This window comes from Chaetura pelagica, unplaced genomic scaffold (genome assembly GCF_000747805.2).
Source record: "Chaetura pelagica isolate M959 unplaced genomic scaffold, ChaPel_1.0 scaffold153, whole genome shotgun sequence".
NCBI classification, from domain to species: Eukaryota; Metazoa; Chordata; class Aves; order Apodiformes; family Apodidae; genus Chaetura; species Chaetura pelagica.
In genome coordinates this window covers 1,194,302-1,208,534 of record NW_009952707.1, presented here as the reverse complement: position 1 = coordinate 1,208,534, position 14,233 = coordinate 1,194,302, and the positions used below count along the sequence as shown (strand labels likewise).

Below are 14,233 nucleotides of genomic sequence, written 5' to 3'. Positions count from 1 at the left end.
GCAGGTGTACTCACTGAGAAGTGTTTGCCTTATGATACTGATGGCAGAAACTTCTGGGGCTTAGTACCCATACCAAGAGAGGAAAAATGAAAGCAAGGGTGCTCCTTCCAGGAGACTATATTCTGGCCTCCCTTCTAGCGACCAGGGATGTGGGTTGGCAGAACATCATATTCTGGAGCTGATCTCAGACCCCTCAGGTCTGTCCAGCCTACAGGCATATGCTCTACTAAGGAGGCACTTTGTTCAGTAATTCATTTTATATATTTAGACATCTGGCTTGAATACAGCATTTAGGCATTTGGCAGCTCCTGAGACCAGAGAATGTGGCATGGATTCAGAATGTTTACAAAGCCTTTTTTGAACTGGTGCCTAATTGCATTCAGCATATGCTGGGAGAAGAGATAGAGCCTTGGTTTTCAGAGCTCTTGGAAGATGAGCTATCCCATGAACCTACTGTACTGTTGAGAAGGGTGGTGAAAAGACTCCAGTACGTCTCTGTCCAGAACTTGGAAAACCATAAGAGTAAATAAACGTAACCATTACCACTATCAGGGCAAAACTAAGACTATAATGAATACTTTAAAACAAATGGACAATTGATCTGGCACAATAATAATCTGGAAACAGCATTTGTGCCCTGTCTTTCCAAAAATTATATTAAGTGGGCAATTTAACAAAAAAAATAGTTTGTCACACATTTAATTCTGAATGGTTCAGCTATATTTCCTAATAAAGATTAAACGTGAAGTATCATCAGGCTTTGCTCACACAATGCCTACTTTAAATCCAAGTAATTTCTCAGCACAGCATTGACATCCAGCTACAAATTGTTTCAGAATTACTCACTGTACACTGTTTAAATTAGTATCATAAAAGACAAGAAAGATACAGATGGTCATAATTTAGCCTAGGGCAAGACAATTCATATACCACTGCCTCCTCTGCTTTGCCTTTGCTCATTCTAACTATGGATGGCCTTGATCCAAGTCCAACATGTGATCACCATAGCTTTTGTGGGATTTTCTGAGTTGGGTCTGAATGCCAACTCAACAACAAGCCAAGCCAAAAATTCACAGTCTATAATAAGCTGAATTTCCAAATAAATTTCTAGAATCTGAAAATCTGAGGAGTGGCCTCATCTATAATTTTAGTATTGATTCACTAATCAGCAAAATCTAATACGACTTTATAATGAAGTCATATGTGTTTTCAAAAAAACATCCTGAGATATCAAAGTCTTTAATACAGTTTGTAAATAACAATTACTCACTACCTGAATAAACATCAATTAATCAGATCTGGTGGCCATTCCTTTCTCTCAGAGACTGTCAGTGTTTGTTCTGTTTCCAAAGACTAATTAATTACTCTGCAAGAACCATGGATTCACTTAAATACTACATGTTAAGAGGGAGCTGCCAATACAAATGCTGATGGAACAGGTGGGTTGTATTAAACAGCTTCAAACACAAATCCTATAATTTCTAAGCAAAAATCTCCAGCAATCCATGAAAATATGATTAGCGTGCACCAAAAACTGGACTGGAGATAAATGCTCACAGTTGAGATTAATAAAAGCTCTTTAATTAATGATTTTTTTAAAGAGGAAGACATGAGAAACACGTGATCTGAAGATACAGGAATCATATGTTACAGTGTGTGCAGAGCTTGCAGTTACAGCACTAAACAAGTAGCACTACCCTTGATATAAGCTACAAAGCCTTGCAGAGCACTTGCAAGTGAAAGTAGATGCAATACTTTATAGGGACAGAAAGCACAATCCTGACTTGCTCAGATGGTCACGTTTAGGACAAGCCATCTCTACCACAAACATTCTTTGCCTATGGGATAATAAATAGCATGGTGAGAAGGCTCTTTTCTCCAAACATTTCATTGCACTTAGGGAGCAGCCATTTGCAAAGAAATAAAACGTAGGGAGGCATTACAGGGGAATTTTCAAATGGCATGAAATTCTCCTAAAATCTCCCCAAACCACATGCAAAATCTCCATCCAAGGAATGAAGGTCTTTGTTGGTCAAACAGTAAATACTATGGACTATTCTGAACAGGATGTGAATACTAAACAATACAACATGTATTACTACAGAAAGTGTTAAGCTTTTTTAACTCCTCCCTGCTTACATTTTAAATAAAGGAATTTCTTGCAGCTATGTCAAGAATACCCATCCATTCTTTCCTTCCTTAGACCAACTGTCCACTTCAATCTGATGGCTCCTAGCTTCCCCCATCTCCTTTACTGATGTAAACAAATCCATGGTAATCCAACCACTGCATTAGAGCCATTTTGGATGGTTGGACAGTTTTTCAAGAGATCTTGAAGAAGTATAAATTTCACATCAAAACTGCATAGGAGACACTCATTAGTTACTCTGCATCAAACCCTTTTGGTCAAAGATATTTGTGAGGGTTTTTAAATTAATGTTTTGATACTAAAAAATGTGTATTCATAAAGACTCAGCTCAGAAGGAATTGCAAAGCCTTTTAGAATGCTCTGCTCTTAGTCTAATAAAATTCTTGGAGACAAGCGATTGTCGTTATAGCTAAGAAATAGGAATAGCAACTGAGAGGCCAATTCCTCACACCTTCACACAGATGACCTGTGAATTTCACAGCTATATGTTTTCTGTCATTAGTAATCTCTATTCAGGCTTCATCCATACTGAATAGCACCTTTCTAGTTCTCTAGCACTGTTATGTTACATGATGGCTATAAATAAATACAAAGGTTTAAAAACAGCTAAGCTTTTCCAAATTATCACCCAGGACTTTATCAAGAAGTCTAAAGATAAAAGAGCTTCAAAGACTTATTTTAACCACATGAAATAGTCTGAAGTAAAATATTACCTCTCTGAGCATACTGTCCCTGCACTCAGTCATACTTAATGACAAATTACAGTTGTACAAATTGCAAGGAAGAAACGAAGAATTTCCTAAACTATGGTGAAAAGGAAATAAAACACCTTTTCCTGTTGTCCATGAAGATGTGTTACAAATGATAACAAGAGGTGAAAATTGCTAGTTAGAGTCTCAATTTCCTGCCAAATCCCTAAACATACAGATACACCTGTCAAAAAGAACATAAGCTTCAATCATTGTGATTCAAAAATAACAATTCACATTTCATTCTGTAAAAGCATCAATTGCAAAACTGCACCAGTGGGTCTCAGGCTTTGCCTTAAGGCAGAGACATTAGTAAAGTTTTCAAGTGTGTTAGCATGATTGTTGAAGCCCCAGCAATTCAGAAAGTTTGCTTTTCTTTGGAGGAATTTCTTGAAGTCTGGTCCTGATGGTTTACTTTGCAAAAACAGCCTTTTAGAAAAAGGACACATCGACCAGTTTCCCAAGAACTCTCAGAACCCACTTCGGTGTGTTCTCAGTGCACCCTTCCAAAAAGACCTAAGAAAGGGCTCTTTATTCTTGAATTTCGTGAAGAGGTTCATATATTAGCTATAGCCCTGAGAAGGGCTTAGGACAGCTTTCTCTTCTTGAAGAAGTTCCTTCATGACTAGCAAAAGGTAGTAAAATCCCGTTAAAAAAAAGTAATAAAATAAATCAGGCTGTCAAGGGACAGTAACAGTGCTGAGGTGACTTCTAACACTTTTATTAAGCTGAAAGACTAAAATCAGCAAAGCAAATGGGAGATGATAGGCACATTCAGTGAATACAGATAATCTATTTGGGGGGGGAGGGGGCGTGTGTGGGAGATCTCTCTCCCTTTTAAATCTTTGGTTGCTAAGACATAAGGAGAATTTGTGAAAGCGCTAGACACTTCTCTTACTGCTAACTCACTGAAGGCACATTTGCATGTAAGCTATAATTAGGGCCCTACATCTGTGCGAATTCATGCTCATCAAGGCTAAAATTGCCCCTCAGAGCAAAGAGAAAACATGGAAGAGCCAGGAAAGCAGAGAACATGTAAAACTGCAGAGAACACAGGTAGCAGCACAACAGATGAGCTGCCATCACAGAATCACAGAAGAGTTTGGGTTGGAAGGGACCTTTAAACGTCATCTAGTCCAACCCCTCTGCAGTAAGCAGGGACTCCTATTGACTAATTCCTTGAACAGTTAGAATTTTCCTTTCCTAAAATTCAGGGTCCTATCTTTACTCTTTCATAGAATCATAGAATCATAGAATCTTAGGGGCTGGAAGGGACCTCAAGAGATCATCTAGTCCAACCCCCCTGCCAGAGCAGGGTCACCTAGAGTACATCACACAGGAACTCATCCAGGTGGGTTTTGAATGTCTCCAGTGAGGGAGACTCCACAACCTCCCTGGGCAGTCTGTTCCAGTGCTCTGTCACTCTCACAGTAAAAAAATTTTTTCGGATATTCACCTTGAACTTCCTATGCTCCAATTTACACCCATTACCCCTTGTCCTATCACTGGTCATCACTGAGAAAAGCCTAACTCCGTCCCCCTGACACTCACCCCTTACATATTTGTAAACATTGATGAGGTCACCCCTCAGTCTCCTTTTCTCCAAGCTAAAGAGACCCAGCTCCCTCAGCCTTTCCTCATAAGGGAGATGTTCCACTCCCCTAATCATCTTCGTAGCTCTGCGCTGGACTCTTTCGAGCAGTTCCCTGTCCTTTTTGAACTGAGGGGCCCAGAACTGGACACAATACTCCAGATGTGGCCTCACCAATGCAGAATAGAGGGGGAGGAGAACCTCTCTTGACCTACTAACCACACCCTTTCTAATGCACCCCAGGATGCCATTGGCCTTCTTGGCCACAAGGGCACATTGCTGGCTCATGGTCATCCTCCTGTCTACCAGGACCCCCAGGTCTCTTTCACCTACACTACTCTCCAGCAGTTCAGCCCCCAACCTGTACTGGGACATGGTGTTGTTCTTCCCCAAATGTAAAACTCTGCACTTCCCCTTGTTGAATTTCATCATGTTTCTCCCCGCCCAACTCTCCAACCTATCTAAGTCTCTCTGAATGGCAGCACAGCCTTCTGGTGTGTCAGCCACTCCTCCCAGCTTAGTGTCATCAGCAAACTTGCTGAGGGTACATTCTATACCCTCATCCAGGTCGTTGATGAAGATGTTGAACAACACCGGTCCCAGTACCGACCCCTGTGGGACTCCACTAGTCACACACCTCCAACCAGATTCTGCCCCATTGACTACAACTCTCTGACTCCTTCCTTTCAACCAGTTCCTAATCCACCTCACTTCCTGATCACCAAACCCATACCTGATCAACTTTTCTACAAGGATGCTGTGGGAGACGGTGTCAAATGCTTTACTGAAATCAAGATAAACCACATCTACCGCTCTACCATCATCTATCCACCTAGTAATTTCCTCATAGAAGGCTATGAGGTTAGTCAAACATGATTTACCCTTGATAAAACCATGTTGACTGCTCTTGATGACCCCCATGTCCTTGATGTGCCTGGAGATAGTGCCAAGAACAAGTTGTTCCATCACCTTTCCAGGGATGGAGGTGAGGCTGACCGGTCTATAGTTACCCGGGTCCTCCTTCTTGCCCTTCTTGTAGACTGGAGTGACATTTGCTATCCTCCAGTCCTCAGGCACCTCACCTGTTGCCCATGACTTACTGAAGATGATGGAGAGTGGCCTAGCAATGACCTCCGCCAGCTCCCTCAGCACCCTTGGGTGCATTCCATCTGGACCCATTGATTTATGGATGTCCAGATTACTCAACTGATCCCTAACCCAATCCTCATCTACCATGTCAAACTCTTCCTCTATCTTGACTTCTTCTGGGGCTATATGAATCTGGGGCTCATAGGGAGACCCTGCAGGAGTGAAGACAGAGGCAAAGAAGGCATTCAGCACCTCTGCCTTCTTTATATCCTCTGTCACCAGGGCTCCCACCTCATTCCTCAATGGGCCAATATTGCCTCTATTGCTAGTTTTGCTAGCTATGTATTTGAAAAAGCCCTTTCTATTATCCTTAACCTGACTTGCAAGGTTAAGTTCCAAGGAGGCCTTAGCTTTCCTAATTGCCTCCCTACATCCTCTGACAACAGTCCTATATTCCTCCCACGTGACCAGCCCCTCCTTCCATGATCTGTAGATTTTCCTTTTCCACTTAAGTTTGCCCAGTAGTTCCTTCTTTAACCATGCAGGTCTCCTAGCACCCTTACTAGATTTCCTAACCATTGGGACGCTCTGATCCTGTGCTTGCAAGAAGTGGTCCTTGAATGTTGACCAGCTATCTTGAGCTCCTTTATCTTCTAGCACCCTGTCCCATGGGATTTCCCTTAATAGATGATTGAGGAGACCAAAGTTTGCCCTGTGGAAGTCCAGGGTTCTGGTCCTGCTGGGTATTTTGTTCCTTCCACACAGGATCCTGAACTCCACCATCTCATGATCACTGCAGCCAAGGCTGCCATTGACCACCACTGCTTCAACAAGGCCCTCCTTGCTGGTTAGTACAAGATCCAGCAGCGCTCCTCTTCTAGTCGGCTTGTCCACCATTTGCCTTAAGAAGTTATCATCAATGCACTGGAGGAACCTCCTAGACTGTGAAAGGCTGGCTGTGTGAGTCTTCCAGCAGATATCAGGGTAGTTGAAATCTCCCATGAGGACCAGGGACTGTAGTTGTGAGGCTGCTTTCAGTTGCCTGTAGAAAGCCTCATCAACCTCCTCACCTTGATCAGGAGGTCTGTAGTAGACCCCCACAACTGTGTCACCCGCACCTGCTTGCCCCTTAATTCTTACCCACAGACTTTCAACTTGCCCCTCATCAGCCCCTGCACGAAACTCAATACATTCTAGTTGCTCTCTCACATAAAGAGCAACTCCACCACCTCGCTTCCCTGCCCTATCTTTCCTAAAAAGCACATAACCATCCATGGCCACATTCCAGTCATGTGAGCTGTCCCACCATGTCTCTGTTATTGCTACTAGATCATAACCCTTAGCCCGCACACAGACCTCTAACTCTTCCTGCTTGTTCCCCATGCTGCGTGCATTAGCATACAGGCATTTCAGGAAACGAACAGAGCACACCGGTGGGACTAAATCCTCCTTAGACAACCTGACTTTGGGCCATGGTGTGTTCCTCTTGTGCTTGTCCCTAACAGACCCGGTTTTCTCCCCTTCCCCCTTCACATCTAGTTTAAAGCTCTATCAATGAGCCCTGCTAAGTCCTGCCCCAAAAGCCTCTTCCCCCTCTGAGACAGGTGCATCCCACCTGCCACCATCAGGCCAGGTGCCTCATATAGCATCCCATGATCAAAAAAACCAAAACCCTGTCTATGGCACCAATCTCTTAGCCATTCGTTAACCTGTAAACTCTTCCTATATACCTCCCTACCCATTCTTGCAGGAGGGATGGAGGCAAACACTACTTGCGCTCCAGACCCCCTAACTAGCTGTCCCAGGGCCCTGAAGTCTCTCTTCATTGCCCTTACATTTCTTGTAATAATTTCATCACTGCCAACCTGAAAAATCAGCAGCGGGTAGTAATTGGAAGAATCCACAAGACTGGGGAGTTTCCTTTTAACATTCCTAATCCGAGCCCCAGGGAGGCAACAGACCTCCCTGTGGGATGGGTCCGGCCGACAAATTGCCTGATCCATATCCCTCAGGACTGCAAACTCCACCAGTGTGTGATCACTGCAGCTCTGGTTGCCTCCAGTTTTGATGTCACTGATTAGCTCACTTGCATTGGTGACCATCAAGTCCCGTATCAGATCCTCTCTGGTAGGGGTGTCTATTACTTGGTTTAAGAATTTATCCTCAATGCACCTCAGGATTCTCCTGGATTGCCAGCAGCTTGCAGGGCTACTTTTCCAGCAGATGTCAGGGTGATTGAAGTCCCCCAGCAAGACAAGAGCCAGTGAGTGCAATGTCTCCTATACCTGAAGTGAGAAGGCTTCATCAATAAGCTGCCCTTGATTAGATGGTGTGTACCAGACACCAACCACAAGGCTCCCTTTGTTGCCTTGGTCTGTCATTCCTACCCATAAACCTTTAACTTGCTTGTGGCTTTTTTTCAAAGACAGCTCTTCATAGTCTACTTGGCTTTGGCCAAGTCATGTTCTTAGAGGAACACCCCTTAATTCCTTTGAGGTATTTCACTGGTGTTTCCCTGTTAGCTCCTACTACCTCAGGAGCCTCTGGCTCATCTCCACAAGACAAGTGTGCTGCAGTGCACCCAGCATGACTCAGAGCAACAGGCTGAGGGCCCTTGCTATCACTGTGTCCCTCTAACCTTGGTGTGTGATCCCACAGCTTGTCATGGGTAAGCCTGCTATTATCCCCCTCTCCAGGTCTATTTTAAAGCACTGTCAAGAAGACCTTCAAGCTCTTGAGCAAAGACCCTCTTCCACTCCCAGGGCCATGCATTAGTAGACTGGGTCAGTCTGTTTCTTCCAATGTTGCTCTCCACAACTAGAAGAAGAGACAAAAAAAATAAGCTATGCTCCAGATCTCCTCATCACAGGCTGTCCCAAGGTCCTAAAGTCTCTTTTGAATGCCCTTGGACTACTCATTGCAGCTTCACCACCACCCACATGGAAGGGCAGTAATGAGTAATAGTCGAAGGGCCGTACCAGGCTAGGAAGCTTCCTAGTGATGTCCTTAACCTGTGCACCAGGGAGGCAGCAGACTTCCCTAAAAGGAGGGTCTGTCTGGCCTATTGGATCCTCTGTTCCTCTCAGAGGGAATCACCTACAACTATAACCTGTCTTTATTTCCTTGTGGGGGTAGTTGTGATATGGGCGGTACCTCCAGGGTACAGGGACTGTCATCCCCATCATCCATTGACTGACCTTCCACATCCAGAGCCTCACTCTCTCTGTTGTACAGAGAGAGGCACCTGGGAACGTGAGGTGGGCAAGGAGGGGGTTCACCTGCTGCCCCAAGCATGGACTTGCCTCCATTCACTCCCTTCCTTTAAGCTATTGCCTTCAGTCTGGCAAGGACAGGATACAGGATCCCGTTGATCTTTTTTTTTTTCTGGTGGCTGTTCCTCAGGGAGGGCAGAGCATGGCTCCACCAGTCTTTTTCTTTCTCAGACTCCCTGATACTCCTTAACCTTTCTACTTCCTCTTGTAGCTCTGCCACCAGGCTGAGATCATCCACCTGGTGACCCCTCAGACAGCTGCTCTCACCACTGCCACTTGTTACCAGTGAAAGGCTCTGGCACTCCCTGCAGCCTGACACCTGGATGGCTGCATGTTTCCATGGGAGCTCTGTCTGGGTTGCCACATCCATTCTAAACTGCTTCTAAGAAGGTGATGACCACCAATTAAACTCATCTGAGCTGGTAGGGTGACTGCTGCACAAACTGCTGCACCACACCCTGGCTGATGGGCATGCCCTGCTGGCAGCGCTCCTGGTCACTTGCGCTCCCTCATCCACTTTTTCTAGGCATGGGGGTGGCCACGGTTGCTCCAGCAATGCCCAGGCCTCACCAACATCTCATCTCCTGGTGGTTTTCTTAGCTTTTCTGGCCTTTCCCTGCCTCAGGAGAACCTCCCATGTGCCAAGATCTGCCATTTTGCTGAGGGTAGGGCTGGCTCTGGAGCAGCTCCCCTCGGTGACTGACTGCTGGTTTCCATTACACCAGATGGAAATCTGCAACTTCCACTCTGTTAAAGGAGCAAAGGACCAAAGCACTGGGCAGTCCAATGGGATGGCACAGGTGGAGCAGCTACAGAAACAATAGACCAAATGGCTCCCTTTTGCAAAGGTGCAAGCCCTAATGCCACTATTCAACCATCCTTCACTTGTTCCCACCAGAGTGAGGGCAGCAGTGACAGCACTGACACAGCCTTTAGTGTCCAGCAGAGATGGGTGACTCAGGCATCCTTAGAAATATCTGTATCAGGTCATGGCTTTTTTAGCACAAATTCCATTCACAAATGGAAAATCTGTTTCACTAGACAAAGAGTCTTCACTGCTTTAGTTTTAAATCCACATCCTTTAGTAAATCCTTTTCAATTGCATTTAAACATATTTGAATTTGCATATTTAAACAAAACAACTACAGCTCTGAAGCTGATCCCTCTTTCAGATATTTAATTTATACTTCATTATAAAATGATATAACACTTCTTAGTTAAGTGTGTTTCTTTTTATCTCTTTAATCACTGAATGTTCTTTTCATGTTGAGGAAGCTTAAACTAATAAAAAATAAGCCCTTCATGATGCTGAGCAGCTTATTAGCATGTACTGCATTCATTAGGTTTGCAAAGATCATGCAGTTTCACCAAGAACTGATGTCACCTTGTTTGAAACCATAATTTCATTTGGACTGCAAGCAAAACTTTTTATTAGTTGAGTGATTTCTCAACAAGTTGAAACAACTTCTAGCTTCTGTGAAGTCTGCAAATGACAAAATTAGGATAATTCATTAAAGAAGCCCAGAAGAATAAAATATTCATGTGAATCAATTACTACTGTGGATACAAACAAATATTCACCAATGTCTTTAAAATATATTTTGGGGAGCAATTTCATGCAAAAATATTTGTGAATCTTGTTAACCTTTCTCGGTACCAACAATCTGATAAACTAACTGATAACCAATAGTGAGCTTGTTGCTATACAGACACATATGAATAAAATAGTCTTATTTGATACCTTGTACACAGTCTGTGATCATTTTGGGTCTGCACTTTTATTTCCCCAAATTCAGCCAGAAACAATGCACAGTTTTGATTATTCTACTGGTCTCAAACAGTTTCCACTTTTTGACGCAGTCTGCCCGAACAGTAGAATTAAGCGTGAAGTCCTGGCCTAGGTCACATAAACTCAGAATTAGAAGACTCAGAATACAGGTGAACAGGAAGAGAAAGAAAATACTCTGCTTACTGAAGCTCTGATTCTGGCTTAACCCCTGCTTCTAGATGCTGAGTGGGTTAGAGGAGAGTGGGAATTTGACCATAACTTAATTTCAAGAGGCAACTCCCAATAGTCATGGCTGAGAACAGTACACATAGAGAAATCAGAGACTGAAGAGATTTTTTAAAAATCACTTCATCTGTTTTACTGAAGCCCTGGGAGCTTTGTTGAAATTATTCTACTTATCATCATCATATAACCCTGTCACACTTTCAGGTAAACTTACGTATTTGTGTGTGAGATTTGCTTTTTTCAATACGCAGCCTAATAATCTTAATGTGAAACTGTAAACAACCTACAAAAACACAAACCCACATTCTAGATGACTTTATAAAAGGAAATAAAAGGATTTAACAAACAGAGCTTCTCCCAGTTGTTAAAATGTAAATTATCCCTTAAATCTTACTTTTGAAGTCATCACTAATTGCCGCATAGGCCTCATTTTACATTAATTGTGCCTTTATAAAACATCCTAATTAAAAAAAGTAATACATGGAAAGATTCTTCCCATGCTGAACTGTCAGTTGTTTTCTTCCTCTTTTAGCTAATTGCTTCATTATGTACTTTTAAAATTGTTTTGTTCTGCAGGGATTAATTTTGCACATATCTTAAGGAGCTGTGAAACTTTTTACAATGAAGTGTTCAACTACGTATGTTGTGTTGCTGGTTTGCAACTGCAGAAACTACTCGAGGCCTTGTGTTACCAGGAGGTAATAGGCTTCAAGGGTCACTGAAGGCATAAGGCTTCATTTAGTTCTTTTTAAAACATGTCTATCTCATTGCTACGCACACCAAATAACTGACACTTAAATCACTACATTGCCAAGTTTAAGTCATGAATAGAAAGTAAAATGAAATCACTTGTCACCTTAAAACGCAAAAAAGCAGCAAACTGAATAAGCAGATGGTCACTGGTTTACTATTCATAAAGCAACTACTGCACTTCCCATTTTGAAATTATTTTTTCCTTTCTCTCCCTTACCAAGGCCATACTTAGGTTGATCAGTCTTACTAATCTAGCACTAATTCTATTATTAAAGACTGAGGCAAAAAAACCCATTGCATACCTCTGCTTTTTCTTCATCTCTAGTAGCTGGACAACCATCTTCAACAAATATTGGCCCAATGTTTTCTTTAGGCCTCCTCTTACTATTAACATACTTCATAAAAGCCCTTCTTGTTATCTGACACAACACTGGCCAGTTTCAACTCTAACTTAGCTTTGGCCTTTCCTGTCTTCTCCCTGCATACACAAACCATAGCTGTGAATCTTTCTTGAGGCCTGACCTTGCTTCCAGAGATCATACAATTTCTTTTTCCTCATGAGCTCTGTAAGGACTTCCCTCTTCAGCCAAGCCTGGCTTGCTTATGAGACAAGGTTCTGTGACACATGTAAAGGTATCTGGCCTCTGCAGCTTTAACCCAAACATGCTGGATCCATCCTGGTCAACTCATTCTGGTAATCTGTTCAGTTCTGTTGCAGCACAACAATCCCTTACCCTCTCAAACTAGTCATCCTCTAATCTTTGTTAGAGTAATAAATCAGTCTTGCAGAACTAAAGATACCCCATAAAATTAAATTCTAGAGAGATCTCACCTGAGTATCACATAAAAAAATGAGAGTATGGAATCTGCACAGACTAGGCCATGAAGAATTGTAATACCAGAAGCTAGAATGCCATTGCCACCATGCTGTGATTTGAAGTGAACAAAGATATTAAACATGAGGCTATCTTATAATAAAGCACTAATTAATTTACAGCTCACCTGAGTCGACTCCTCTGTAATCACATATTGACTTCAACTGTTTTATTTTTTTCCAAACACTATAAACTACAATTTCCTCCCATAAAACATCAAGATGTCTTTGTAACTGCCCAGTTGGTAATGTGCAACCACACAGGCATAACTGGTGAAAAAACACCTGTGAGAAATCTCCAAGTGCCTCTTCCTCTTTCCTTGTAGGGTATAGTGATTCCACATGTTAGCTGGTGCTGCATCAATCATTTGCTTTACTGTGAGAGCAGCTAATAAAATCTACTCTTCTCAGAAAGAGCAAAAACACAAAAAGGGTTCACTAGCAATGTTGTCTGTATGTATAATTACACATGCTGTAGCTGCAGGTCACTTGCTGAGAGGCCTTCATGGGCAAAATGGGAGGAAAAAACAGTTATCCCACTGTAGGTTTGAAACAAAACTAGAACAAGCCACAGAAAGCCAGTTTCTGGTAATGTCATGAATTACACCCATTTGGAAGCATGACAATTCCTTATTTTATTCTCAAAACAGGCTGGTGGGGTTTTTTCCTGTTGAAATTATCACCCTGTAAACAGAGAATTTTAGTCTGTGTCATCTTGGGATTTGGGTTGTTAACACAGTGAGGTACTTTCAAACACAAAATTAACTTTAGCAATACTTCTGGCCACACTGAGAAGCCACTACTGGTTACACAGGGTGTTAGGCAAGCACGCACACCATACTTGCACTGCCAAGGAATTATTTTTATCTTGCTGAGAGTGTGGGCTATGAAAAGCATTGGCTGCTTCTTGTCAGAAGTAACATTTGATTGATCTTTAAAAATTTATCTTGCAGAATTCAGTCTAGAAATGATCTCTTATTTCACAAAATGGATACAAAAACATTTAAATCTCTATTTAAAGTTTTAACATAAAGTTAAAAGATTAATCACTACCTTATAAAGCAGTACTTAAATGTTATCTAGAAGTAGCATCTCTAGAATATTCTTATTCCTGCACTACTTAGCCCTTCCTCTTCGCAAATCACCAAACTAATACTTGTTGAAAAAGCACCCATATCCATACACTAAAGATTTTTTCTATACAGGAAATCATACCTTAGTGGGAAGAGCTATGGTCTACTTATAAAAATCTGTAAAAACATGGCTTTAAGAACACAGCAAGTGATGGCAGCTGAATGGGCAAGAATGGGGGATTTCAAGATTCATTTTCCTGAAGGAGATATAGGGAAGATCTACACACCAGACTCTCAATTTTCCTAACACAACATGTATGTTGTGTTATGTATGTGAGGCAGCGTGGTAAATCACAAACTGATTAACATTGAAATTAATCCTGCAGTTTAAAAAAAGTTCCTTCCGAGCTAGAGGTGTTCAGAGACTGTGGGCAGAGACTGGGCAGCTGTTCAGACAATTATGCTGGCAGAGCCAGTGTACTGCTGTGCTGCAGGAGGGAGAACAAGAAGCTGGCAAGAAGAAGGAAAAAATGTGTATCAGTGTAGCTGTTTTAGGCCTACATGTTGTGAAACTAAACCCTGGCTTGTGCACTGTGCCAAGGCTTTCCTTAATAATCTACTTAAATGTAATCTATTAATGATTTCATGTAATTCATGGCCTGTTTTGAA

The 14,233-nt window shown here is 42.3% G+C and overlaps 1 protein-coding gene across 1 annotated transcript in view; it reads right to left on the bottom strand.

The window, feature by feature from the left end:
* Positions 1-14,233, bottom strand: part of GALNT18 (polypeptide N-acetylgalactosaminyltransferase 18) — a 216,691-nt gene that overhangs the window by 44,309 nt on the left and 158,149 nt on the right. The gene's annotated exons all lie outside the window — the stretch shown is intronic.